The sequence below is a fragment of the Piliocolobus tephrosceles genome, chromosome 15 (genome assembly GCF_002776525.5).
Source record: "Piliocolobus tephrosceles isolate RC106 chromosome 15, ASM277652v3, whole genome shotgun sequence".
NCBI classification, from domain to species: domain Eukaryota; kingdom Metazoa; phylum Chordata; class Mammalia; order Primates; family Cercopithecidae; genus Piliocolobus; species Piliocolobus tephrosceles.
In genome coordinates this window covers 66,444,857-66,470,527 of record NC_045448.1, presented here as the reverse complement: position 1 = coordinate 66,470,527, position 25,671 = coordinate 66,444,857, and the positions used below count along the sequence as shown (strand labels likewise).

The window sequence follows — 25,671 nt, the reverse complement described above, 5'->3', positions numbered from 1 at the left end:
AACCTCCAAACTGTTCACCATAATGGTTGTACTAATTTACATTCTCACCAACAATGTATGAGGCCTCCCTTTTCTCCACATCCTTGCCAATATATGTTATTGCCTGTCTTTTGGATATAAGCCATTTTAACTGGGGTGAGACAATATTTCATTGTATTTTGATTTGCATTTCTCTGATGATTAATGATGTTGAGCACCTTTCCATATGCCTGTTTGCCATTTTTGCTTTATTTTAATACTAACTTTTTATTTCTCTTTGCTACATTCTAGGTGACCAGATATGGGTTGACTTTCAATACACTGAGTATTCCATCACCTGTTTTATCTAGAGTTTGTCTCAACTACTGAGTGTCTTATTCTGATGATATTTTTACTTTTAAGATTTATTTCTAATTTTGGAATTGATTCTTTTTCATATGCAAACAGTTTTATTTCTGCCTATTCTTGTAAAATGTCTTAAATTTTGATGGCTATTATTTCCTCCCTAATTAATGTAAGCTTTCCCAAAATACTTATTTAAACAGTTCTTCCAGCTATAATAAAAAGTTAATTTTATTTGAATTAGTTAATTTTCTGATTGTTGGTTTTGTTGGCTATCTTCCTCAGCCTTTAGTTTCTTCATATGATTTGAAATTTAGTTTTTGAGGCTTATTTAAGTGAGAGAATTTTTGTAATTGCTCTGTCCTCACACCCCTTCTCTGACTTTACCCATCTCTGTGTTTTCCTGCATCTGACCTCCTATAGCCACCATCCAGAACCTGGTTTGATCAAAGCAGTTTGAGGTCATTATCCCTCAATGATCACAGATATCCCCAAATCACCCAAAGAACAGCTTGATTTGGTTCAGGATCTCAAGGCTCTATCTTAGACTCCAATCTTCCCTAACTTTGCAGATCCTGTTAAGCTATAGTCCTAGCAGCAGCAAGTGGTAGGTTTTTTCTATTCTTCTTTTACAACCAGGTGTTGGAGTAGAAAGACCTACAGCCTTGCCTTTGGCTTCAAGCAGTAAGCCTAAATCCAACCTCCCATCCTCCCACTAAGTGTTTTTAGTCCTGGTTGGAGCCTAATTCCCAGCCAATACTATTTGCTTCTCAACCTGGGGCTAACCAGGCCTGGGTTTCATTTAGTTCTGCTCACCACCTTAGGTAGCTGCTCTATTACTTGTCTTGTTTCTGAGATTAGCTATGTCTTTTCGGTTTTGTCTTTTATAGTTTATATACAATTATTATGCATATACACATAATTGTTATGAAGGTAGGTCAAAGCATAGCCTTCCTCTGAAGTCTTGGCCTGTGGACTCACTGTCGTGTTTACAACTTACCACAAAGCATACATCACAAGGGCAGGGCCCCTAGCTGGCCAATTCCAGTACTGTATGTTTCATAATAGGTGCCTAATAAAAGTGTGCTGAATATATAAATGAATACAAATCATTTTCCTAGAAAGACGGAAATGCCTTCAGGTACCATGTTTCAGTTTTTCCAGTACACTACAAAGTCTTAGGGACAAAAACTATGTCTAATCTATCACATTGCCTAGTTTATTACCCTGCAAATGGTAAATAGGCCATAAATATTTCAAAGGGCCACACGTTTCTCCTGTGGATTTTCCACAGGTAGTGACACCCCAGGTATACGCAGTGTTGCTCTAAAGGATTAATATCATCATCTTCTCAGTTGTTTTATAACATGTTCGTTCTTCCTTGTAAACTATTTTTTAAACGAATGCTTCTTAAGGAAAAATGTTTCATCTAAGAGCAGAGATGGGCATGCTGAAGTGGAATATTTTCACTAGAATAATGTAAAAGTGGGAAATGTCTAACTGTAATTAGTCAAGAAATCAAATGAAAAACCTTTTCCTGCTATCTTACAAGATCAAGGACCAAACGTAGAGGAAATGCTAAGTGATCACAATTCCTCTAGCTGAAATACATTTTTTATACCACAGACCAAAGGGCAAGGGGGACAAAGAAGTTGTCCTTGTTGATTAATTACTTTTGGAACCAGGCCCAGCCTGAGGAAAGAGGAGAGCCTAGTGATAAAGCGTCAGGTCCACTCTTTGTCCCCTCTGCCCTCCCAAGAAACGATTCACTGGTTTTCTGAAAGAAAAATGCACTTAGGTGCTTTAAACCATGATATCCATAAAGAGGAGACATTTCCATATATTTCCCAAATGAATTCACACCCTTCCAATCAACAAACTCTTTATGGCTATATGTATTGAGCACTTACTACATACCAGGTGCACTTACTATATACTTTGGTGGTTACAGAAGAGTTAGAAAACCATCTCTTGAGAGGAGCAAGTTATACTCAGACAAAGCATGCCACGTAAGTTGTATGTTAATAAGTGCTACAGGCAAGTAAGGGAGGTGGAGGTCTGCAGGAGCAAAATGGATGCTGATGACTTCAGGAAGAGGCTAGAGATTCAAAAGACTTTGGTTAGCCTTCCTATGGAAGATACTTAACATCTGTGGGCCTTAGCTTACTTATCTACTAAGTGAAGGATTTGTGTTAGTATTTATAAGTTTCTTTCCAGTAGAAACATTTACTAGTTCTCTTCTTTCCTGTCCCTCTCAGTAGGACACCTGTAACCTAGTAAACGACCTCCATTGTCTAGAAAATCCTTTAGAACAGAGTGAGAGCCACTAGACAAAGAGAAACCACTCTCCTCCTTCAAAAAGATTCTAGGAGGGAAGGCCGAGAACACCCTGACCTAACTGAAGCACTAAAAATGGGATTCCAGGGGACCAAAGACAGAAAATAAGCAGCACAGAGCCACACAGCAGCATAGTCTCAAATATGTAGGGGGATCACTTGCTTCAAATCCCTGGCTCTGATATGCCTCCGTGGAAGGTGCTCTATGAAGAAAAATGGCATTTGAGATTGACAACTGATTAATATACAAGCTTGATTATATGCAAATCATCACTTTCTGTTGAGTTAATTGTGATCTGATGTAACATAATTAACACATGTATTTAAAATAAATGTATATGTAATTGATATGCATATTTATAAAATGAATATTTACATTTATATGTTGTCTTTTTTTTAAATTGGGGGGTGAATTTCTTTCCCAAAGAAGTGAGGGGTTAAGGGACCCCATCATGAACTAAGACAGAAAATAGCAACAAAGGAGTGAGAACTTGCCTTTGGTGCATGTAGTAGAGAAAGTAATGAGCTAGCAATCAGAATGCCTGATTCTAGACTGGCCCTATCCCATGCTGTGTAACTTTCTATAGCCTCAATTTCTATAACCATGAAAGAAAAGTTTGGACTATTTCTAAGCTACCTTCTAGCTCTACAATTCTATTATAATCTCGCAGAATGACTCTTACTTACAATTTCTTCTGTCAAAATGATTGGACTCTAACCACTGACAGCCCAGACTCTCTGCTAGTAATTAATGGACCTAAAAATTGTACTCAGAAGGTTCCAAAACAGTTCTGGAGCCTGAGGTCCCCCATTCAACCCCACAACACTCAGAGAACAGCCTGAGAACATAAACATGCATCTGTGGAACAAGAAGGCATGGATAGTTCACCAGCAGAGGGCAGGGTGCTTGGAGACAGGCACCCGGGACTGGTCCATTTTGAAGGAAAGAGAAAAGGAGGAATTATATAAGGCTTAAGGCCTTGCCTAGAGATACTAGCTAAGTGTATGGGGTCTCTGATGAGTGGCTCTATGAAGAACAACATAAAAAAGAAAATACAATAGGCAAATGTATAATCTCCATTTCCTTCAGCAGACAAAACTACATAGAAAAAAAAAATCAATGCCCCTTTCATCATTAATGTAAGCAAAATCATTTTTTGCTCAATCTTTCACAAGTAAAGTGACTTGTAAAATAGTGTATGAGCCAAGTGAATAGGAAGATAGCACTCCCATAAAAGTTTTTATAGGAGACCAGGGCCAGAGGATCACTTGAGGCTAGCTGTATGAGACCAGCCTGGGCAACATAGACACTATCTCTACAAAAAATTCAAAATCAGCTGGGCACGGCAGATACTGGAGAGGCTGAGGTGGGAGGATCACTTAAGCCCAGGAGTTCAAGGTTGCAAGAAGCTGTGTATTAGCCAGGGTTCCCTAGTGTGACAGAACTAATAGGATAGATGTATACATAAAGAGGAGTTTATTAAGGAGTGTTGACTCACATGATCACAAGGTGAGGTCCCACCACAGGCCATCTGCAAGCTGAGGGGCACAGAAGCCAGTCAGAGTCCCAAAATCTCAGAAGTAGGGAAGCCAACAGTGCAGCCTTCAGTCTGTAGTCGAAGGACCAAGAGTAGAACTTGGAGTCCCATGTTCAAGGGCAGGAAGCATCCAGCACGGGAGAAAGATGTAGGCCGAGAGGCTAAGCCATTCTAGTCTTTCCATGTTCTTCTGCCTGCTTTTATTCTGGCCATGCTGGCAGCTGATTAGATGGCACCTACCAAGATTGAAGGTGGATCTGCCTTTCCCAGTCCACTGACTCAAATGTTAATCTCCTTTGGCAACACCCTCACAGACACACCCAGGAACAATACTTTGTATCCTTCAATCCAATCAAGTTGACACCCAATAATAACCATTACAAGCCGTGGTCAAGTGACACAGCAACATGTTGTCTAAAACAAAACAAAAAAAAGTTTTCAGTATGCTAAGTTTCTAGTTATTTCCTGCCAATGTGATGGAGTGAAAAGAGCTTGGCCGGGCATGGTGGCTCACGCCTGTAATCCCAGCACTTTGGGAGGCTGAGGCAGGCAGATCACAAGGTCAGGAGATCGAGACCATTCTGACTAACACAGTGAAACCCCGTCTCTACTAAAAATACAAAAATTAGCCGGGCGTGGTGGCAGGCGCCTGTAATCCCAGCTACTCCGGAGGCTGAGGCAGGAGAATGGCGTGAACCCGGGAGGCAGAGCTTGCAGTGAGCCGAGATTGAGCCACTGCACTCCAGCCTGGGCGACAGAGCAAGACTCTGTCTCAAAAAAGAAAAGAAAAGAAAAGAGCCTAATGACCTTGGTATGCCTCTCTGTCCCACTCCTGGCTAAGCAGTAACCTTGTATAAGTTGCCTTTTTCATTCCTGCCCTCTCATCCCTCCTTCAACTACTTTCTTTTTGAAAAACACAACTTAACCATCATTAAGCACATGTTCAAAAGACTGCCCCAGATTCAATGCTAGAATTATAAACACGAATAAGTCACTGTGTCCAAGGAGATCATAATCCAAGGAAGAAGAAACTAATCGCAATGCAAAGAGAAGACAGCTGCTGTAGCAGTGTGAATCGTGTTCAAGGGTAGAGAAGGGGAAATAAGTTAACTTACCTGGAGAGGGACTGTTTAAAATTTGGGGTCTTGAAAAATTAGCAACTTTTCAATGAAGGTGCAGGTGAAAATGTCAACATGGTATGAGTCATCGTTATTTTAGTTGCCTTCTATACCTCACTCTTCCGTCTATGATGCTTCTACAACTGACTGGGTGCAGCAGACTTCCCTCTGCTCCTGGATGCATTGAGAAAACTAACTGCATTGGGGCCTCTAAATCAGCCCCTCTCTGCACACTATTGTCTGAAGGCATTTGATCCTTGACCCAGCCATTTCCTTGCTGCTGAAATGCATCAGATTCATTACTTAAGTATAGAGGGGACTTTTTTCATGGCAAATGCCTACACACAATGAAAGTTGCATTTTAGCCACTAAGCCAGGCCACAACTGGGCCACTGTCCATGTTCCATGGAAACTGGCTTACAGATCAAAAGAACTCTAGTGACAAATTCTGTTGATTACATGTTACTAATTGGCACAAGCACCAGAAAAGAACAGCACACAACCTTGTACACACACACAGAGAGACACAGCATCTTACTGTATGCTTCTACACATGCATTTCATCTGGTGACAGTGCCTTCTGCAAGCAGATGGGGGAGAAAGAGACTTTAAAAGATGGATTCCTATTGTTCCACCAAGTAACTTAAAACTGATCGAAGCCTCAGAGGAGAGAAAAACAAAGCCAGCTCTCTGAGGCTTTCCATCTACCCCTTCAGAAAATCATTGGCATCCCGGGCAATACTTAGAAAAGTATTAAAATTTGAGCAACACTGGTTTACTTGTTTATATGCATCCCCATAGAATCCCCCACCACGTCTACAGAAGCTTCAAAGGCTCCACAGCGAGACCCGTCAGGATGTGGGGAGAGGGAGAGAAAGACACTGCTTAAGCGTTTGGAGACCCAGCCCAGACATGCAGGCTCTCAGGCATCTGGTTATACCAGCCTGACACCGCGCCTGCGATTTCAGACTGTTTAATTAATTCTGATAATACCACATCGCAGGTGCTGCAGGAAGTATGTTAATTTAAGATCACATCTTACCAATTCCCACAGGTTTCATTCGAACCTAATAAATGAAATAATCTCCACTGTGAACCCCTTGCTTACCTAATTAGGCATAGGACGATGAAGCAGTCACACTTGGGGCACATCAGTACCACTGGTCACCTTCAAAAGCTTAACCGTGACCTGCCCATGGGCTCCTTCCCCAGGCTTCTATCATACGCAGATCAAAGCCAAACAAATAAGCGAGCACGTTACTCTTTCCCTGCTAGAAACCCTGTTTTTTGTGCACTCACATATTTTCTTTCCTTGTCTTTTTAAATGCACCTATAGTGCTAGATTCTGTGAAACCTCATTCTGTTTGACATAAACGAACTGTACTTGTGCTTTCATATTATTTAATCATTACCATAAGATTCAGGTTATTTTTAACCAAAGGGTTATTTCTAACCATCAGATTTTTTCCACATTGATGAGGCATTCAAGGGGCCTAATTCTATCTGAACCAGTGTGCTGGTAGCAAGATAAGTACCATTACGCCTCCCCTGTCTCCCACCCATCCACCTTCAGAAACCAGTCTTCTGTTGTGAGGTGGGTGTAACGCTGCCTGGAATCCTCTTCCCTCCTCCTCCACCCCTTTCCTCCACCCCTTTGCTCACTTCCTTCATGTCCATGTTCAAACGTTACCTGAGCAGCCAGGCCTTTCCTGACAATCCAAGAAAAAGAGCAACTTCATCCCTGCATCAGCACCCTGGCCTCCCTACACAAAATGATGATTTGGTAGCCACAATACCTTGCTGATTGGGATAGAGTCGGTGAATGGTTATTAGCACTGGCAGCTCACTGGATTCACCTGGGGAGCTTCGAAGTCAATGTCTAGGCCCCACCCACTGAGATCCTAATACACCTGGTCTGCTTGGAGTAGGCTGCTAGCATGAGCATATTAAATCTCCCCGAGATCAGAGGCGAGAAGCTCCAATGCTGTGAGTCAAACAGACTCAGCCAAGCCTGAGGGCTCATTTGATGGTGATGCTTTATTTTGAGCATCCATATAATCAAATAGGTCAATTATTTCCCCAATCATCACTAGATTGAGATATACATTATTTTTTAAAAGTTTAAGTTCTGGGATACCTGGGCAGGATGTGCAGGTTTGTCACACAGGTAAACGTGTGCCATGGTGGTTTGCTGTACCTATCAACCCCTCACCTAGGTATTAAGCCTGGCATGCATTAGCTATTTATCCTGATGATCTCCTTCCTTTCCCCATCCCCGGCAGGCCCCAGTGTGTGTTGTTCCCCTCCCTGTGTCCATGTGTTCTCATTGGAAAATGTTATTTTCACTTCACTTTGTTTTCCATAGACTCAAATGTCAGAACTCGCTGGTAGGAAGAATGTATCTTAGTTCCTGGCTCCCAGCCTGTCTTCCCAGTGGCCACTAAACGGTAATGACATCTAGCCAATGAGTATTTCCCTTTGCCCCAGTGTTACGACTTACTAAAGAAATTGAGGCAAGATATAAAAAATAGGACCTTCAATACTCAGATGCCTTGTCAAGAAGGCAAAATACAAAGAAAAGTAATCCAATTTCTGGGTAAGTTTGGGTCTTCAAAGTGCCACCTTCTCTTAACAGTTAGGTCCTTATTCTCTCCCTGTTGGCCCGAAATCTGATTCTCCCCACTCCTTCCTTTAACACAGCTGAAGTGAGATCTGGCACGAAAGTCAGTCTTTGCTGGAGGCAGGGCCCCAGGTACTTGTTTTTCCACTGGAGAGAGGATTTTCAGAGTGGTCCAGTCAGCAGCATCCCTCTCCAAACGGGCATTGACCTGACCTCAGTGTGGCTCCTTTTCCACACTACTTGCCAGAGAGTCACTGCAAGTTGCTGGGCCCAGTGGCTTCTCCCATTTTCCAATCTCTGAGCTTGGCTTTGAACCAAAGTTGAACAAACCTCCGAACCTCAGAGGGGAAACCCAGAATACACAGCCAGATTTTTCTAACCCCTGCTTGAAGTCATCAAGCCCCCAGCGTATGCCTGAACTCAGCCAATGCTGGTTCAGCCGCCAGCCCCAGCCTTGCTAAAAAATTCATAAACCACAGAACAGCTGGGCCACAGTCTGCTTTCAGAGCAAAGCCTCCACTATCAGGTTTTCATCTGGGCACTACTGAAGAACTGAGTATTTATTCCTGACAGAGACTTGAAAGAGGAAATCTTACTGGCTGTCTACTCAGAGTCACAGGAGGACAGACTTGATGGGAATCCCATGCATATTCCAACGAGATAAAAGATATTATTCATTTCTAAAATGTCTTCAGAGACTCCATTAATGGAGAAATTCCAAGTGACAGCTATAACCCAAAAAAATTCCCTCATATCTGCATACAATTGCATTAGAATGAATCAGAGGAAAGGATGCTTAATATTTAGGCCCTCCTTAAAATCGTGTTTCTTTCCTTTACATCGCAAAAGATAAGAACTAGCTGGAGAAAGTGACAGAGGGGAAAAGAGATCCCCTGGAAAACATGCGGGACCAGTTAAACAGTCCTTTTCCCCAATGGGAGACATTTCCTTAGGAGTTTGCCATATTTAGATAATTTCTATGGAGACTTATTCTCCCAAGAATTTCCTCAATCATGACAAGCTTGGTAAATATTACCTTGCTAACACAGTGAAACCCCATCTCTACTAAAAAATACAAAACATTAGCTGGGCGTGGTGGTGAGCGCCTGTAGTCCCAGCTACTTGGGAGGCTGAGGCAGGAAAATGGTGTGAACCCGGAAGGTGGAGCTTGCAGTGAGCCGAGATCACACCACTGCACTCCAGCCTGGGAAACAGAGCGAGACTGTCTAAAAACAAAACAAAACAAAACAAAAATTACCTCGCTATTATGCCATCAAGGTTCTAGGCATGGATGATCTTTCTAAGTAGGCATTTTAAAAATTTATCCTTTCTTCAAAGACTATGTCTTAAGGAAGAAGGTGGAGAAACTAAATCTCTGGAAGCTTGTGCCCAACCAATGGGCAGCCCAAAGCAGGATTCTCAGATTCAGGAAAACCAATTTTCTGATATGAAAGTTTGGTTTTGGGTTTTTTTTTTAAACAAGAAAAGGTAATTTTCTTGCAGTTCACCAATCACAACTCTCCGATAACTAGCATATCTATTATTATTGCACTACATTGGTAGTGCATTGGTAGCGCAACAATAATTACTGCCCATGATGGTGATCTTGAAGCCCTACAAGACTCTTTTTAGTTGTAACAATAAGATAATGTACTGTGCTTTTGATTGTGTTCTCAGTCTTTGAAAACAAACAAAGCAATAATATACAAAGTGATTCTAAGTTAATTGTCTTAATTCCATTCTACGTATATTTTAAGTAATGTGCCCAACTCAACAATATTGGATGAATGGAAGGAAGGAAGGAAGGAAGGGAGGGAGGGAGGGAGGGAGGGAAGGAAGGAAGGAAGGAAGGAAGGAAGGAAGGAAGGAAGGAAGGAAGGAAGGAAGTTTATTAGAGCATAGAAATACCCTACCTGCATAGAAAAACTGGCTGAGGGCAAAGCTAGTTAACTCAGGATCAGAAATTCCATTCTCCATTTTCACAATTCTAGTAACCCACATAAATTTATTGCTTATTTTCACAATCTACAGAAAGTCCCTAACAAAAATAAAAGGTGAAACAAGCAGGGTACAAGCTTTCAATTAGACCACACTAGTCTGTGTGCCATAGACAGTGCTTTACATTTGTGTCAGAACTTTATGTTTCAAATCACCTTCACAAACACTACTCTGGGTTCTCACAACAACCCTGTGAGATAAATGTGACAGGTAAATCATTACCATTTTCCAATAAGGTAGCAGAAGCCAATAGAATTAAATGCCTTGCTCCAGTCACATGGCTAGTTTGAGACAAGATCAGAATTAGATCTAGGAATCTTCATCCCAGTGGACTTCTCCAGACTGAGGAATTTCTGGTGTTCACTGGAGAGTATGTCCTCTGGTCAGGAATAGAAGCAGGGGTTGAGCACAAGCTGAGAAGTCCACAGAACCCTAGGCACACACAAAGTCAACCAATTTCCCAGAGTTAGGATACTATGATCTTGCTTATCCCTCTGCACACCATTTTTCTTGCTCTTTTCCTTCTGGTTCTCCCCCATCCTTCACCACGTCCTCTCTCCTCTTGTCAAATTCTTCCACAAGTTCTTCCCAGTTACCCTAGTCCATGCACTTCTTCCTCTTTGAGCTTTTACAGTGGTACTTCCTGGGGCATTTGTCACATAGAACCTTGCCACATCTCTCACAGAGAAATTTTTAATTTCAGTTGACAACTTGAGTTGTCATTTTACCTCACTGTGGGTATGCCCACAAGTGAACTGTCCCTCCTCCAGGACAAGGAAGACATGTAGAGGACATCCACTGTTTCTAGCATACAACTCATGACTTCCATCTTGATCAGCATCCAAGTCCCCTTGTTCTATTATTGCACCCCTGTTGAGAATCACTCCTCTCCACTCTCTGTCCCTATGACTTGGGGGTACCCAAAACCTTCTTAATATGCCAGAAATGGACTAATGATCCAACTCATGATCTTCCTGTACCAGAGATGGACACATTATCCAACCAAACAATGAGACTCAATTCTGAGATTTTTGATGGAAGTGGAAAAAAGAAGCTTGCTTTCTCCTGAGACTGCAAACAGAAATGAAGATTTAGGCCCAAGGGTGCTGAAAGCCTCACGTAGGGCCAAGCTCTGAATCCAGCACAGCACCGGAGAAAGCAGAAGAGATGAGCAATTACAAAGTCTGGATGAGAACATTTGAGTGTCTGGATCCAGCCATATCTAACCCGTGGACTTATGTGGATACATGAACCATGTATTTCCTTTTATTGTTTAAGTCGGTTAGAACTGGGTTTCAGTTAAGGTACCCTCATCTCTTTATAGGAAAGTCTTTGGAGAGCAATCTAATTTGGGGAGAGATTGTGGGACTTTCTTAGAACTGAATATGAATAGTAAGCTTGTTGATTACAGCTTAATAAACATAGGAAAGTTTGGGGAATTGGGGGACTTTGTTTTATTGTGTTTTGTTTTTTGCAGAGAGGAGGTCTTGCTATGTTGCCCAGGCTGGTCTTGAACGCCTGAGCTCAAGCAATCCTCCCACCTCAGCCTCCCAAAATGCTGGGATAACAGGTGTGAGTCACCATGCCCAGCCAAGAAAACTCTTAAAATGCTTTTATTCGCAGTTTACAGAAGATTCAGAAAAATTTCACTGTCCATAGCAAATGAAAAGAATAATTACATAAAATTATGTTAATATATGAGTCATGAAAAGCATTATTATTACTACTGTTCATCAATTCTTAGATGGACATTATTCTTACATTTTTATAATCCCTAAAATCAGAATGCATCACGTAATCAATAAGATTTTATAATCTGTGGGCTTGAACTAAAGTCAAATTCTTCCAGAAATGATTTTGCATTTGTTTCTGCCAAAGTTATCTAAGCCCGCTGGAAATTGATTTCTCTGCTTGAAAATTATTGGACCCCACCAATGGTGTAAATTCAGACTTTAGACCTGTGTGACTACAGGTTGACAGGTTGAGTATCCCTTATCCAAAATGCTTGGGACCGGGAGTGTTTTGTATTGCAGAGTTTTTCAGATTTTGGAATATTTGTATATACATAATGAGATCTCTTGGGAATGGGACTCAAATCTAAACACAAAATTCATTTGTTTCCTATACACCTTAGACACACAGTGTGAAGGTAATTTTCTGCACTAATTTTAATAGTCTTGTACACAAAACAGTTTTGGTAACATTTTGACTGCAGTCTATCATATGAGGTCTGGTGTAGAATTTGCCTCGTGTGGTATCATGTTGGAGCTCAAAAAGTTTCAGATTTTGGAGCATTTAGGATTTTGATTTTTCAGATTAAGGATGTTCCATCTGTACTAGATTATGGCTCAGATTCTCAGAGAGATTTGCATTTTCTTCCCTCTGCAGAGGCCCAAGGCTGAGACATGCAAGTTTCCTTGCTGGCCCTGCTAGAGAATTTTCCTTACCCCTTTCACTGAGTGTATAGCTCTTTGGTGTCCTGCCTATGAAGAGGTCTCCTATTAGACCTCCCATCTTAGATATTTTGTCTTTATGCAAGTGGTACATAAAATAACAGTTTTTTAACAATAGAGGGCATCTTAACATTGATAAAACATTGTATTGTTTTTAATATTAGAATTGGTTTTGGGAAACGATGGAGATTATGAAGTTGAAAAGATAGAATCCCACTGAATTACCTCCTTGATGCTGCCAAAAGTTCCCCTTCAGTGAAGGGAACAAACAGTCTGGACTAACAGCAAACTATGTTGTAATCATCTTTCTAAACATCACTGAATCTAGAATAAGGCCAGAAACATAGTAATTGCTCAACAAATGTTTCATTTCTGAATTAACAATTAAATTAATAACTAATTAGAACTTGATGAACCTAAAGGCAACCAAAGGGGCAGAGGAAAAACTCACGAGGGCAGCTCTTGAGCTGAATGTCTTCTAAGCACGAGCCCAAGATGTAGTCCCTGCTGAGAGGGGCTCTCTTTTCAAAAGTGCCCAATTAAATATCTCTCCTTATTGTGTGTCACCACTGGGAACACAAGTGCCCACATGTCTAGAAGCACTAGATGATGCAATTAAAATGGTTTTCTGCCATTTCATTTTAGCATTACTGGATACTTAGGTAGATTTTCAACTGCCCACCTTGCTAATAGTGGTTCAAGTACCAAATAAGTATTTCTTTTTATTCAGTTAAGCATCCAGAAATGCCACAAAATTACTTGCCAGCATTATAGAAAATGATTCCAGAGAAGGTTGAACAAGATGCAACCTTTCACCCTCTAACTCTATTACCACTGGGGTGAAACCTTTGTTAAATCCAGATTTATAACCCTTCTCGTTTCATATTACCTAGTGGTTCTGCAAGCACGAAGCCTGCATTTGTTGCCACAGAGAAAACATTTGCTCAGTGAATTCTCTTGGTCTTTATCTCCTTTCTCTTGAGAATTGTTAGAAAATAGAGCATTGACTCCCGGTCTCTCTCTTTCTCTCTTTCCCCTTAGAGCCTCTTGCCGTATAACAAGATTGTTAAAGACAAATTGCTAACCATCCCTCTTACACACACACCTCATTAAATTGGTTGCACAATTTTCTTTCTTTCTCCAGGGTTGCCGTAGGAATATAGCCATTTATAATAACTGCCACTGTTGAGTGTAACTGCTGGGCTCAGGTGAGAGTGCGTATATACTCTTTGTTTTGCAAAAGGCTTTCTTTCAGGTACAAGTAATTTAGTTCTGTTTCCTTAGATGAATGATTGGCACATTAGGAGACCTGAGGTCACCTGGGGTTCATGTCGGTTTTTAATGAATTCCTCCAAATGCTGGAAACTACATGAGAGACTTCTGAATGGGCATATCTAATAGGCGATTTGTCATCATCGTCATCATCTTCAGCATTATTGAAAAGCTAATGTTAAAGGACAAGAGTAAGCCTCCCTCACCACCTCAGCTCACTCAATTACAATACCAAGTTTCCAAAAAACTTAATGAAAATCCAGGGAGGAAGCATATATGTGCTGCTGGACACTTGCTCACATGTCAAGAGGCCTGGAGCAAGACTTTTTCTACTCCTCTCCTGTGTTACCGCCCTTGAGCCTCAGTTTCCCAATGTATGAAATGTAAATAAAAATATCTTCCAATCTATGTAACAGGAATTCTAAAATCATTCCAAAGGGTGCTTTGCATGAAAGTGTTTTGGAATGTACAAAGCAGCAAGCACGTGGAAGGTATTATGATTGACATACTAATGGGCTCACACAATTTGGCAAATAGCCTCCTCTATGTGACTTGAAGGCGCTTAGGAATCATAAACAAAAAGAACAGGAAGAGAAGGAATTCAGGTAGCAATATGCTTGCTCCAGAACCCAGTTCTGAACGTCGTAACCCACAGCATTTAGCGCCCTCTGCAGAGTCAGAGCCTAGTAGATATACCAGGTCATCCACCAAGCAACCTACCCGGAAGCCCATGAAACCGAAAACGGTCGCTGCAGATTGAGAGGGAATTATCACCAAACCCAAACAAGGTAAATGCCCGGACCCCGCCTAACGCGCACAGCAGTGAGAAAACAGAGAGGGAAGCAAAGCCTGTCAGTGCTCAGCTCAGCGCCTGGGCCCTTGCCGTCCCCAGCCCGGCCCTCCAGCCTGCACATAAGCGTTCAAGCATCCGTCTCGGCGCCATTCTGTTCCTGAGCCGGTGCTTCCACGCACCCATGTTCAACAGCAGGTGAGGGACCCTGCCTGATTAATCCGTGTGACTAGAGCTGGCCTTGCTGCCCTGGGGTCAGGGCACACTCCCTCAACAGCAGCATCCCCCTCCCCACCCACCCCACCCCCATCTCATCACAGCTGTCCTCCACTTGATTACTATTGCAGCCACACAACGGGCCCAACCCAGCCAAGGCCAGGTCCCACACTCTGTGGATATCCCGAGGAAAATCACCTTGGAGCCTGTCAGTCCGCCTGGCAGGTCCTGCTTTGCTCCCAGTCCACTGCCCCGTCCTCACCAACTCACCAGTCACGCGACCGGACCGGCCGTGCCTCGCCACCATCACGGTCTGGCTGTGAACCACCCACAGCCACACTTCCGGCCGTGAACCACCCACAGCCACACTTCCGGCCAGCCGGTTCCTCAGGCAGCCGTATTATGGAGGAGAGCCCTGCTCAGCAAGCCGGGAAGCCCAGGTTTCAAGCTCCACCATTCGTTAGTGGGTGGAATTCTGAGTGGAAACTTTTTCAAATTTTATTTTATTCCCTTGAAAAAATGAAATAACAGCACCTACCAACAGAGATGTCCTCAGCGTCGAATGAATATATTTGAAAACGCTATGTAAAGTATAAGATGCTATAAAACTTAAGGTTTTGTTTTTTCAGTTGTCCAGAAGTGAAAATGTAGAATTCCTATTATTGGAATCTAGGCTCTCAACAATTTGTTAAATAATTGTGTGAATGAATGTAACCTTTATTTCCTTTTTTTCTTAAATAAAAGTTATAGGCCGGGCACGGTGAATCATGCTTGTAATCCAAGCACTTTGGGAGGCCAAGGCAGGCAGATCATGAGGTCAGGAGATCGAGACCATCCTGGCAAACACGGTGAAACACGTCTATACTAAAAATACAAAAAATTAGCTAGGCGTGGTGGCACACACCTGTAGTCCCAGTTACTCAGGAGGCTGAGGCAGGAGAATCGCTTGAACCCGGGAGGCAGAGGTTGCAGTGAGCCGAGATTGTACCACTGCACTCCAGCCTGGGCTACAGAGTGAGACTCCATCTCAAAAAAAAAAAAAAAAAAAAAAAAACTATAAATCAGATGAAAGTATACATTATACATTAATCAGAGAGAGCTCTATCTACCTAGGATCCTAATAGTGACTTACATTTGTTTGTTTGAGACAGGGTCTCATTTTGTCATTTTATCACCCAGGCTGGAGTGCAGTGGCGCAATCTGGGCTCACAGCAGTCTCAACCTCCCAGGCTCAAGCAATCCTCCTGCCTCAACCTGCCAAGTAGCTGGAATTACAGGCACACACCACCATGTCCAGCTAATTTGTGTATGTTTTGTAGAGATGGGGTTTCATCATGTTACCCAGGCTGGTCTCGAACTCCTGAGCTCAAGTGATCCACCCACCTCGGCCGCCCAAAATGCTAGGATAACAGCCATGAGGCACTGTGCCTGGCCTTAAACTTTTTAATAAATAACTTCTTACATACTTATGGCAACTGTTCTTTCCTCTAAAGCCCCACTATCAAGATCTATTGTAGGCCCCTCACAACACTCTCATGATTTATTTTTATGGCCATCACCTCCTCCCTTGTCTCCCTGGCTCCTGCTGGGCTTGATGAGGCACATGGCCAGGGGAGGCAGCCAGGCTTGTGAGTCGTGAGTCTCAATAAACCTGAGTAACAGGTGAAGGCAGGTTCTGGTCGAGGCTAAAGCCAGCCAAGGAACTGGCCAGGAAAGGAATGCCAAGTCATGAGGCTGAGATCAGGCTGGGTGAGGAGATAACCAGGCACATCCAAGCTGAGGGAGAAATCAAAATGGGAGGTGATGGACAGAAGATGGGGCTGAGCGATTGTGGGGAGCTGACACAGAACAGAGGGTACCAGTTTCCCAGGCCATGGTGTGAGGCCAAGTCGTATCAGCCTCAGTCTGATGCTTTTGAAGACCTTCACTCCACCTCTCCCCAGGGCTAAAAATTGTCTGCCTTTTGCAGGTGGTCAGCCAGCAGCACTCTGACATCATGGGTCTGCCCTACAATCTGTTCTATATTCAGCTCACCCTCTTAGGGACTACCTTGCTTACATCCCACTTTTGTGCCAAAGCTTCCAATGTCTTGCCCCAGCCTCTTATTCAAATTCCACTCCCCTCACCTTAGTGCTCAGGCTTTCCACATCTGGCCCCTGATGACCTATCGGCCTTTCATCCTATGGAGTACCATGTCTTCTGCTCCAGGCATCCATCTTCCAAATCATCTGACCCCTTCCCATTCCAGTGCTTGTTTACACCATCCCTCCCATCTGGAAAGCCATTTACCTTCTCTATGCCTCACCAGATTCCATGTGTTCTTCAAGACTATCAAAGAAAAATCAGAGTTGAAGTGATTAAAAGCATTCATTCAAGACTATTACTATAGGGAAAAAGATAGCTCAGTATAGAGCTGGTCTCAATTCTGAACACAGTGTGGGCAACTCGGAATTTATAGCCAAGGAGCAGGGTGGGGCTTGGTGGATGGAAAATGACTAAGAGGAAATATCAAGGGTAAGGGAGACTCTGACTAAACAAAACTCTTGCTGAAGATAGGCCAGGGTGATCAGACATCACCTGGGGATGGTAAAGGAACCCACTCAGATATGGAAGGCGATTAGATATGGAGGGTGGGGGATTCCGGCTAAACCAATTTAGCACGGTTTTTGTTCAACTTGATTTTACAAGGAAGGGCACAGAGGGACTTAGGGAAAAAAGATTTAAGAACCTCACTAATGTTTGGTCAAGCAAAGAATTTTTGTCAAGACACAATGCAAACCCCTCCTCCTCTGTGAAGCATTCCAGGATTGCTGGACCTACAATTGTTGATTCTTCTCTGAATCTCTATAGCTCCAATCCAGTTGTCAGTTTGGGATAAATGTCACTTATAGGAGATTGCTGCATGGTTATCTTTTCTCATTTATATTATTTATATCAATGAAAATCTTGTCACATTATTTTTTGTATCTCTCAAGTACCCAGGATTGATGCCCCGTTTATAGCAATCTTTAATAAATATCTATTAATTGGCCTATTGAAATTGTTGGCTTTACCCTTCCTTCTATCTGGCCTCAAAAAGATAATTCTAAGGCAGGAGACAGCACAGTAATGGAACTGAACACACTCTGGAGTCAGACTACTAAGGTTCAAATCTTGGTGGCACTGCTTATTACCACCTGTGTGACCCCAGGAAATTACTTAACCTCTGTATGCCTAAACCCCACCCATAGAGTTGCTGTGATACCTAAATAAACTAACCCATATAAAGTACCTATATTCTTACCAACGTGCAGTAAACACTTAAAGAAGATGCTATTATTATTTAGGTAAGGTTTAAAAATACATTTGATGTTTGAGAGTTTTATATCTTTTATTTGGAGTTGTACAAAGAGCTGAAAGAACCTATAAAAATGTGAATAGCTCGCCCTCCCAGCAGGCCCGGCGCCGCCGCCACGCCGCAGCTTGAGGGCGAGAGGCTGGGGGAGGGTAGCGGACCCCGCGCCGCCGCCATGTTGGGTCTGAAGCGGCTGCTGTAGGTGTCGACGGAGCTAGCGGGGTGCGGAGCGGGCGACAGCGGCGTGGGATCTGCCTCTCTGCGAGCAGCCGGGAGCGGCGGCGGCGGCGGCGGCGGCGCCATGAGCGGGGGCACCCCTTACATCAGCGGCAAGATCAGCCTCATCTCCAAGGTGGAGATCCGCTACGAGGGCATCCTCTACACCATGGACATCGAAAACTCCACCATAGCCCTTGCCAAAGTTCGTTCCTTTGGTACAGAAGACAGACCGACAGATCCTCCAATACCACCTCGAGATGAAGTCTTTGAATACATTATATTCGGTGGGAGTGACATTAAAGACCTTACTGTTTGTGAGCCACCAAAACCACAGTGTTCTTTGCCTCAAGACCCAGCTATCGTTCAGTCCTCACTAGGCTCATCGACTTCTTCATTCCAGTCCATGGGTTCTTATGGGCCTTTCGGCAGGATGCCTACATACAGTCAGTTCAGTCCAAGTTCCTTAGTTGGGCAGCAGTTTGGTGCTGTTGGTGTTGCTGGAAACTCTTTGACGTCCTTTGGAACAGAAACACCAAACAGTGGTACCTTACCCCAAAGTAGTGCAGTTGGTTCTGCCTTTACACAGGACACAAGATCTCTAAAAACACAGTTATCTCAAGGTCGTTCAAGCCCTCAGTTAGACCCTTTGAGAAGAAGCCCAACCATGGAACAAGCAGTGCAGACCGCCTCGGCACACTTACCTGCTCCAACACCTGTTGGGAGAAGGAGTCCTGTATCAACCAGGCCTTTGCCATCTACCAGCCAAAAAGCAGTAGAGAATCAGGAGCACAGGCGAGCTGAGGTACACAAAGTTTCAAGGCCAGAAAATGAGCAACTCAGAAATGATAACAAGAGACAAGTAGCTCCAGGTGCTCCTTCAGCTCCAAGGAGAGGGCGTGGGCGTCATCGGGGTGGCAGGGGAAGATTTGGTATTCGGCGAGATGGGCCAGTGAAATTTGAGAAAGACTTTGGCTTTGAAAGTGCAAATGCACAATTCAAAAAGGAAGAGATTGACAGAGAGTTTCATAATAAACTTAAAAGAAGATAAACTTGAGAAACAGGAGAAGCCTGTAAATGGTGAAGATAAAGGAGACTCAGGAGTTGATACCCAAAACAGTGAAGGAAATGCTGATGAAGATCCACTTGGACCTAATTGCTATTATGACAAAACTAAATCCTTCTTTGATAATATTTCTTGTGATGACAATAGAGAACAAAGACCAACCTGGGTTGAAGAAAGAAGATTAAATGCTGAAAAACATTTGGAATCCCACTTCGTCCAAACCGTGGCCGTGGGGGATACAGAGGCAGAGGAGGTCTTGGTTTCCGTGGTGGCAGAGGGCATGGTGGTGGCAGAGGTGGTACCTTCACTGCCCCTCGAGGATTTCGAGGTGGATTCAGAGGAGGTCGTGGGGGCTGGGAGTTTGCAGATTTTGAATATAGGAAAGACAACAAAGTTGCTGCATAGTCTACAAACAAGTCTCTGAAAATAGGTGAATTTCTAGCTCTTCATGGTCCTGAAAATTGATTTCAGTCTTTGCGAAGAATGAAGAAGTGAATTCGCTGTACATTTGTCACCAGCACTGGGTTTTGTTTTTTGTTTTTTTTTTTTTCCGCTTAATTTCAAAGATAAAATGCAGTTACTTTTGGGGGTGGAAGGCTCATCTTAAAACATGAGCATTAAATCTATTTGGAATAGCAGAAGGTTAAGTAATTTCTTATGTATAGTTAAACTAAAGCAGTACTTCAGTGGGACTTACAAGTATTTTTTCATCACTGAAAGGTTTTTTTTTTTTTTTAATCACTAAATTGTATTTGGCAATTGCAAGTTGCCTGCAGATAGGGCCGTGATACTGTGTTTTGAGCCACAGAAGGTAATGTGTGTGCGTGTGTGTGTGTGCGCGTGCGTGTATCTCTTTCCTCCTTTCTTTTGGAAAATCCTGTAATATGAGGTAACTTATTTCATCAATTAATTAGGGTGCTGGATGGTAGAGAATTTTGTCAGTCAACCATGTACACACAGTAAATACTATTTCTTAGGCAAAGGTAACTTTTTTATATAGTTGTAAAATTCCATTATATTCCATTGCCAAAGAAACATTAAGAACTTTGTATAGCTGTATAAAAAGCGACTAATTTTTTAAAGAATAAACATTTTAAAGTCGAAAAAAAAATGTGAATAATTAAATTAATTATGTCTCTTTGAATGCCTGAATCAACTCAAAATGTTTTTCTTGCATATGGACTGATATTGTGCAATTTCTCGAGGCTCATTAAACATATTTTGGTTGGCTCTCCAGAGTTCAGTGTAAGTTTTACAGTCTCGGAATCTATAAATGAACTAAAGTCTTCTGATTAAACAAAAGAAGCTATGAGAGACATGGAGGAGGGGGGAAGCAAATCTGCCTTCCCACTATCCTTCAATTGTTCACACTCCCCAAAATGGGGTTTGATTATTTTTAATAACGAAAATGTTGCCATAGACCAATTCAAAATCGATTTATTAAAATTGACAGATTATCCAATCTTTTACCATAAAAAGATGCACCCACACTGTCTGCAAGCTTTTCTCTAAGAAACCTGGGGTTGCAAATACCTTCCTAGAATGTTATCAATTTAAATGATTGAAAAAAACAACACATAATAAGTGACAGATTTTTCAAATCAGATAAAGATGGGAACCAGATTATCTGTCCGGGGGTGATAGATTGCAGCAATAATAAATTCACTTGAAGACACTGGATCAATTTTTAATCAAGCCAAGAATTATTATTGCAGAAAGATAAAATGACCCATGAGAAGATGCCTTAATTTTCCACCAATCAAATTATAGCCTTTCTAAATAAGATGTAATGAGATCCATGGAATATCCAGGTTACACATCCCACCTAATTACCCATGTTCCCTGTCATGTAGTGATATACTAGTGGTAAACTGACCTCTGAATTTGCCCAGATGAAAAGGTAATTAGTTTTTCCACCAAGTTGTAGTGAAAATAACAGCAGTGACACATGTCATCTCCTTCTACCAAGTCACAGTCTCCGAGGTGTTTGTTCTTAAAATATACAGGATATGACCTACTGGGTAATAAACTACACAGTCATTAAGTGAAGCTTGTGTCTGACAGAAAAACAGCCGCCATCCCTAAGTTGAGAAAAAAGGGCCTGGAGGTAAAGCAAATCAGTCTACACTTGACATTAAACTTTATCAGCAGGGAATGAAGCCCCCTCTCACCCTCCCCCAGGAACCACCAATCAGGAAATGGGTCTTGTGATTACCGACCATTGTGAAGACCCTTGTGAAGAGGCCAAGTCTGTGTGCTTCATGTGCCCACTTGCTCTCTCCACCCTTTCAGGCTAAAACACCTCGATTTGGGGTGTCTCCCAACTCAATTTCCTTTCCTCATCCAAAGGCTACTGCTGAGAAAGAGCATCAGTGTACATCTAGGTATTCCCCTGAGCAAATCCCCATTGCACTGGTCACCATTCATGCATTCATTCAACAAACACCTGCCATTGAGAGTAGATACGACTCCTTTCCTTTCTCCGATTCTTGAAACAGATCATCTCACCAGCCTGGGTCAAACTTCATCAAATGTATTCGTTCTTCATCTCTGTTGTGAAACACATAACCAAGCCCTTCTAGCATGAAGATTGCCTATTTATCAGACATTCATTCAGTTCATCACTTCTTACAATCCACTCTTAATCTTTGACTAATGCTTGTGTGTGCCTGTAAAGAGACTACTGGTAAATTAGTGACCCAGAGTCATGTTTAGGCATCCATTGTTAATGGCAATCAGCTACTGATTTGAAATGAGGTCTCTTTAATTTATTCCTGTCATTAAATCTTTTGAAGAACTGCTGACATTTCACCAAGAGGATGCAAATTGCAAAGATCTTGCGTTTTCAAACACAGTGCAAGGCCACCCCAGAGTTTCCCATTTGATAGCTCTCAAAAAAGACATAGACTCTTTTACGCTAAGGAATGGTAAACTTTCACAAGGCTTACTATCCAGAACTCAATGAATGCATTTGCTATCAGATTTTATTTTCCCCCAAAATGATGTTTGTCTAAGTTTCTGTCTTTCTAATCACTAGATATACATTTAACTCACTTTTGGTAATGTGTGATCCTTCAAACCATAAATGTCAGGGCATGCTTAAAGTAAAGGAAAAATAATGGTTAAAAAAAAAAAGATTGCCAACTATCCTAATGTAACACAAGATGTCAATTGTGTTGACATCTTGTTCAATTGCAGATCTCAGCACTAAGAATCCCAAAATTTATTTAATAATAATAACATATATTAGTTTTGTTATTTTTTATTATGTAATATATTTCATACATCTAGGACTGAACTTTTATCCCTTCTAAAATTCATATGTTGAAGCACTAATCCCCCGTGTGATAATATTAGGATATGGGGCCTTTGGGAGATAGATTTGGATGAGATCGTGAAGGTAGAGGCCCCATGGTAGGATTAGGCCCTTATAAGAAGAGAAAGAGACACCAGAGCTTTCTCTCTTTCTGCTATGTGAGAATACAGCCAGAAAGAGAGCCTTCACCAAGAACCAAAACTGCTGGCATCTTGATCTTGGACTTCCCAGCCTCCAGAACTGGGACAAATAAATGTCTGTTGTTTAAGCCACCCTGTCTATAGTATTCTGTTATAGCAGCTCAAATACATTGTAAATATATTACATAACAGTTATACATTATATTATACTTAATATTATGTATAATACATTATTATACATAATAATGTATAATGCGAAATAAAATCAACTAACACTCTTTAAGACATCCTGTTAACAATTTTATATTCATTGTCTCAACCCAACAGCTCAAGAGGTAACTACTCTAATTTTACAGATGGAAGAATCAAGGCTTGAGGAGTATAGCTAAAGTGCACAAGGTTTCACACATAATGAGAACCCAGGCAATCTTCACACTTAACCACTAAAATACAAAGTGAGCTTTCTGGGATATTGGGCAAGTTCATTTTCAGTTAGCCTTTAACTAGGATTATAATTCCTAGATGACGGTCACTGCTATGATATCCCACTAGTGATTTTTCCCCCATTTTTATGATATCTTAGCTCTGGATATTACTGCCTCCTCCAAGCACTCTATCTTAGAAATAATTGGCTCAAGCACAAAGAGAGTTATTCTCAATTTAATGAATTCCAGCAATTCATCGTTTTGCTACCTCTTCCTTACTAATTTATTAATAAGAATTACAATGAAATTGGCATGCTGTATAAATTCTTCCATATTCTCTTTACCTTAAAATATCATCCCCATTGGTCTCAAAAGGTGATGCATTAAGATTTATGGTTTATTACCAGTAACATAGCTATAGCCAATTGACCATAAAAGTCAACTATTTTTGTATTCAAAAAGTAATTCAAAATGCCCGTTGCAGTGAATGGAATATTTGCCTGAATATGGAATATTAATATTTTCAAATATTCATTTTTATCCTCTGTATTAATTATATGGATATAGGCAAGCAGCTCGTTAATTTAACAGTAAATACTTTCACAAATCTGTATCTTCTATCAGTGAAAATGCTTTTAAATGGTACAGCATTACAAATCTATTGATTCTCATTCTCTAAACAAGTTAATATAAAAATAGTATTGTCACTCTTATGTGTTGATATGGCCAAAAAGACTTTATGTCAACCAACAGATTTTCTACACATCACTTTTATTGACTTTCTTCCTATTCTTAAAGTAAGGAAAACATTCCTTCATAGGATGACCAGCCATACCAGCTTGCCCAAGCCTGTCCTGGTTTTAACACTGAACGTTCTGTATCCCAGGAAACACCTCAGTCCCAGGCGTTTCCTAAATCTTCCTTCAGCCACCCTCCCCAGAGTTAATCCACTTTAACACCATAAGTCTACTCTTAAAATGTGTTGAAAACACCATTGATACACACTGCAAGAGGCTTTTTCCAAAATGGTATGACTCCCAGTATGTACAGCTCTTAAGAAATTGTTTCTAGCATACAGAACAACACAACAGAACCTGCTAGCCAAGACCCTGGATGCCGAGTGCCTTTCACCTGAAAACTAAGACAGGATGACAGCAGTGAAAAGAATTCAAACTTGTTCAGACACACTTCTCTTTAACTCAAGAAAGTCCAATGAAGGAAGATTTTAGCTTTTCACCAAGAAAGTAAAAGTAGAAAGATATTCATATTTAGAGTGAGAAAAGACAAAACAAATTTAGTACTGAATAAGGTGAATTTGAGGTATCTTTGGGAAAGTCAGACAGATATGTCCAGTAGATATCCATATATAAGGCTCTAGGGCTGAGATGAGAGGTTGGACTTGAAAGATGGGTTTAAGGATTATTGGATTATAGGTGCAAGTTGAAGTGGATGAGAAGAAGTGGATTGGACAAGAATATCTGGGGAGACTAAATGAGAAAGACGGGGCAGATGATGCATATCTCATCTAATTTCTTGAATTATATTGGTTCTTAAACTGCCTTACCCTGGATTCTACTCAACTGATTTCCTCTATATTCACCTTGCTGAATTGGAATTTGAATTGGCTGGTTATTCTTCTGCTGGATGGACTACCCTGAACCACTCCTGGGAGTCCAGTTTTTCTGACTTACTCAAGGCATCCTTTCTGTAAGCATACTCTAAGGTTTGTCCTGGGAGCCCTGTAGTAGTTAAAGCTCATATTTGAGAAATTTTTTATTCCTCCTTCTCTCTTTTTTATTTCTTTGTTTCAACAAATATCTATTGAGCACCATTCACATGCCAGGCACTACTCCAGGTACGAGAAGCTATGAACCAGAAAGCATGGCATTACAACACATACTCAAGGGTTATATTTAACAGAAATGAGCTAATGTTATTTTTAGTGATTTTTCAATTTCGCTTTATTAAGAAAATAGTGGCAGAGCTGTTGACATCTCTTGAACTTGCTCTTCTAAAGAGACTGAAGAGCACCATATGGCTACTGAAGGTGTAGATGTTCTTTCTAAGTCATTAAGCACTAAAGCATTGAATAAACATGAAATGTGTTGTTAACAGAAAACTCTAGAGTTTACAGCAAGCTCAAGTCTCAAAACTATACCAATGCAGCCGTCAGACCTCACTTTTTCCAATGTAACTATCCATTCATTCAGCATTCCTTAGAACAAAACTATATCATCCTTTATAATACCCACATTTCCCCCATTCAGTAGTTTGAAACTTGCTGTCTAGTGGCAATAAGTGTTTCCATGGGCTATGGTGTCAATGTCATTGGGAGGCTTTCTGTAATGCCTCTACTTGTTAAGGGAAGTTCACTGAGATAAGAAGGCATATGGTTGGCTCTTGTTGAGAAACCTAGGCCGTTTGAATCACATAGTAGTAAATGTCTTCCTCACTTCCAAGAAGGAAAGAAAAATGATTCTTAATTAAATGTTTAATGTTTATTATAGCTAGA

The 25,671-nt window shown here is 41.5% G+C and overlaps 1 pseudogene; it reads left to right on the top strand.

Moving 5' to 3' along the window:
- The first annotated feature begins 18,297 nt into the window (after window positions 1-18,297).
- Window positions 18,298-19,819, top strand: LOC111550572 (annotated as a pseudogene).
- The last annotated feature ends 5,852 nt before the right edge of the window (window positions 19,820-25,671 follow it).